At 35.1% G+C, this 4,439-nt stretch overlaps 1 protein-coding gene across 2 annotated transcripts in view; it reads right to left on the minus strand.

The window, feature by feature from the left end:
• The window catches only part of LOC106872400 (membrane progestin receptor beta), a 70,541-nt gene extending 69,932 nt beyond the window's left edge, over positions 1-609 (minus strand). For both annotated transcript variants that reach the window (XM_052970229.1, XM_014919391.2), the window contains exon 1: positions 318-609. The gene's annotated coding sequence lies outside the window, so the exon portion shown is untranslated. The remainder of the gene's footprint in view (positions 1-317) is intronic.
• Between the last annotated feature and the right edge of the window lie 3,830 nt (positions 610-4,439).

Below are 4,439 nucleotides of genomic sequence, written 5' to 3' on the forward strand. Positions count from 1 at the left end.
ATATATACATATGTATGTATGTGTGTGTGTATATATGTATATATGTATATATATATATATATATATATATATACACATATATATATAGCCATCAGTGAAGTCTCTGTCTTATAAGTATGATCAGATCAAGAGTATCTTACGACTGAGTTACATTTCTAAGCGGGGAGATGAATCATAGTCACTGACTCCATGTATTCCGATTACTGCACTTCCAGCTTCCTACTCACAATACTTTCCAAGTAATCCAATTAGTCACTTAACCCCAAAGCTTCATCCATTCAGACACGACATCTACTTTACAATACTTTTGTACTTACATCACCTTCGTTATTATCTGCTTGCTTTTTTTTTTTCCTTTCTTTTTCTGTATATGTCAATCTTCTTCACTACTGTACATGTTTGCATATATGTTTGCCTGTGTGTATATAAATATTTATATGCATGTATATATAGCAGTATGTATTTTCGTGTACATGTGTGTTTCTATTTTTCTACATTGACGGCTTCTGTAATGGGATCCCAGCAGTGTATTGGAAACGACAGTGACGTGAACTCGATCCCCAAAGGTAAGCTCTAAGCAAGGTCAGACAGCACAAGGCAGACGAACCGGTGTTCAATTAAAATACGCTATGCATTCTTTAAATTCCACACAATCTTCCTGATGAAGATAATACAATACTAAATTTTTAGGGCTGATTTTGTAATTTTATTTTAGGTTTTTTTTTTGTATTGTTTTTTGAAAGGGCACTATATAAATACATATCTAGTTTCTTTCTTTTAAGGGAAACGATTCGTGAGAAGATGTGTCGTTTATGCTTTTTCCAGCGGAGGTGAGATATTGAATCGGGTTTCGTCTGTCGTTTTGACAAGATATTGTATATGTCTACTTTCATTCTTTTAATCGAAATTGTAATTGAGGTGTGACGCATGTCTTTTCTGATGGTATTACCAGCACAAATAAAGTAAGTGGTTGGTGACTTCCAACTGTCAAATGGAATGAGTTTCTTTCAATCATATTCGCTGGGTGTTAACATCAACGCTCCCTAGAGAATAAATTATTATGCTTATTTGAACAAACCAAAAACAAGAACCGAAATTAATTTGTGTACAATTATAGTATATAATTCCAGTTAAGAGGACTGTACTTGCCAAATTTTACTTCCGCGTGTTACTTTGTATACAAACAACAAAGACAACTGTATCTGTCAAGGAATTTATTACTACTCCATATAGTATCTATTTGCAAGTAGGTGGAATGTACTTCTACATGGTACCTATCTACATCTAACGATACCGGCATCTCTACATGGTATCCATTTCAAGTTAAGTGAATTGTACCTTTCTAGGCTATCTTTTAGCAGCTAGTGTACTGTACATCCCAAGGACATATCGTGTTCACCGCTAAGTGCACAATGTTATTATACAAAGAAAGAACTGCGGGAAAATATCCAGAGTACCTTTAGAGAACATACTATACCATACATGATGTAAGAAGAAAAAAATTTAAATTAGTTACCATTACATCTTTAGTGAAGACAGTGTTCTTTAACCTACATGACTAATTATGGTTAGAAAAAATAGGGAAGACAACCCAGAAATTTTAATTAATTAAAGCTAATTAGATAGGCAATGCAATGGGAATGAATTTAATCTTTGTCAACTTTGTGACAACTCTGGACAGGTTTCAACCGTTTTAGGCCTCATCAGCAAAGCCTCATCTAATTGTTACTGCAGATCTTAAATGACTACAGAACACAAAGTGACATTGGGGGATTAAAACCCAGAGATGACTGCTGTATAAAGACACTAATATAACTCTTATAGCAAACCAAGAAATTTTAATGAACTGAAGTTATACGCTTAATTGTAGGTGCAGTGGTGACTGTGTGGTAAGAAGTTTGCTTCCCAACCACATGGCTCTAGATTCAGTCCCACTGCATGACAATTTGGACAAGTGTCATCTACAACTCTGGCTTGACCAAAAGTGGATTTGTGAGTGGATTTGGTTGATGGAAACTGAAAGAAGCCCCTCACGTGTATGTGTGTGTGCACGTGTGTATGTGTGTATATATATATATGTATGTGTGTGTGTGTGTGTCTATATATATATATATATATATATACATACATATATATGTATGTGTGTGTGTGTGTGTGTGTGCCTTTGTGTCTGTGTTTGTCTTTCACCATCGTTTGACGACTGGTGTTGGTGTGTTATGTCCTCCATAACTTAGCGGATCAGCAAAAAAGACCAAGGGAATAAGTAAATACCAGGCTTAAAAAGAATAAGTAGCAGGGTTGATTCATTTGACTAAAATTCTTCAAAGTGGTGCCCCAGCATGGCCACAGTCTTATGGCTGAATCATGTAAAAGATAACAGATAAGAACTAGAATACCTGGCATTGCTCAGGAAATAAGTACAATGTTCGAGGTCAACTTTTTAATGGAAATCATGGTAGTTCTGTATTTATTATTTTGAAAAATGAATCATAATCATTTAAATGTTCACTTTTCCATGCTTGTATGCTCAAATTGAATTCTCTGATGCAGACTTTTTACAGCCAGCTACCCTTCCTGTCACTAATTTTCCCCTGCTTCTAAGCAAGGTCATTTTACCCCACAGCCAGACCTACTTTTCACAGAAAACTAGAAACAAGCAACATTCTTTGTATAACAGTAATGCTCATTTGCAACCATCTCATGACGTCACCAAAAGGAAAACAAAAACTACTGTTACCAAAAAAAAAAAAAAAAAAATCAGGCCTCACATTGGTGATCACTTTGAAAAGTGGAAATGCAAGGCTTGAAATGCTCTTTGGTCTTACCTACAGCAAGGCAGCCTGTCTAATGCTGATGCCTCAATAAAATGCACACAAAAGTACTCTGTAAAGCAGTTGGTGTTAGGAAGGACATCCAGCCGCAGAAACCATATCAAAATGAGATATTGGAGGATGAATGTAGTGAAATCATCCTAGCCATGTTATTTTGAATGTAGTGAAATCATCCTAGCCATGTTATTTTGAATGTAGTGAAATCATCCTAGCCATGTTAACATGGAAAGTGGACATAACAATGATGATGCTGATGAGCCTAAAATTATTGAACATATGACATTTTAGTGCTTCTTTGTTTTCAGGACACCATGCAAGAGAAAGTTTGTCAAATTAGATGATTTTGGGGTCAATAAATGAATGTTTTTTCCTCACAAAATGAAACTATTAATGAATGATATTAACAAACAGTAGGATGCCAGCTAGATATAAAGCATCCATTATGAAGTTATCATTATTTAACATGGATTCAGTAAATGTTTTAACTAAATTCCTAAAATGAGCAAAATATGGCTGATAACTACTCAAGTATATTGAATATTAACAGAAGAGAATTAGAACAGTTAACAACAAATAAACAGGACACATAATTTTTTGCAAAGTTATGGCCTTTTTCATCACATTTGACTTTGTCCTGGTTATGGCAAGTTGTAAAGCTTTGTGAAGACCCATATTATGCCAATGGTTACCAGAAAAGTTTGTTGCCAGAAATTATCATGGTGAATGCATTATTCCAATAAAAACTCTGTTATGCTAGTCATTGAGCTTATGTTATTATCAAGCACAATGATAGGCATTGAAAACGAAAAAATAAAACACACAAAACACTTTCAGTTATTCTCTATAAAAAAAAATTTTTTGGCAAAGAAAAAATATTTTTCAGTTTTCCATCAGAAAAGCACTTACTTTTGACACGGTAAATACATTCACTTCACTTATACAAGACCAGGACATGAAGAAGCTATGACCTTTCTTATTAACATTAAAATTGGGGATGGGGGGGGGAGAAATCATTTCAAAGATTTTGAAAGAAAAAAAAATCAACAAAAATCTATTGGTATTCTCCTCCTCTTCCTCATCATCATCATCATTGGTGGCAGCAGCAGCATTTTAACATCTACTTTTCCATGCTTGCATGAGTCAGATGGGATTATGTTACAGCAGTGTTTTCTACAGTCAGATGCCCTACCTGACACCAGCCCTCACCTGTTTCCAAGTTAAGTGATAATAATTCCCCAGTCTATTGAACAAAGAACATTCTTGATGTAGTTACAGAGAGAACTAGGAAAAAATCAACACTGTCTTTTTTATAGCACACATGCACACATGCATGCATGCACACACACACACACGCATGCACACACCTATATATGTCAACATTAGTATTTTACTGTTCACTTTTCCACACTTGCATGAATCACACAGAATTCATTGAGGCAGAGTTTCTATGGCTGGATGCTCTTTCTGTCACTAATCCTCATCTATTTCCAAGTATGTTTCCCCATGGCTGGACATGCTTCCACAGAAAATTAGAAATGACGGATGCTTATGTGATGGTGTCACTCATTGTTTGATGTCAGGACAAGGAAATGCACACTAACACACACA

Source organism: Octopus bimaculoides, chromosome 8 (assembly GCF_001194135.2).
Source record: "Octopus bimaculoides isolate UCB-OBI-ISO-001 chromosome 8, ASM119413v2, whole genome shotgun sequence".
Taxonomy (NCBI): Eukaryota; Metazoa; Mollusca; class Cephalopoda; order Octopoda; family Octopodidae; genus Octopus; species Octopus bimaculoides.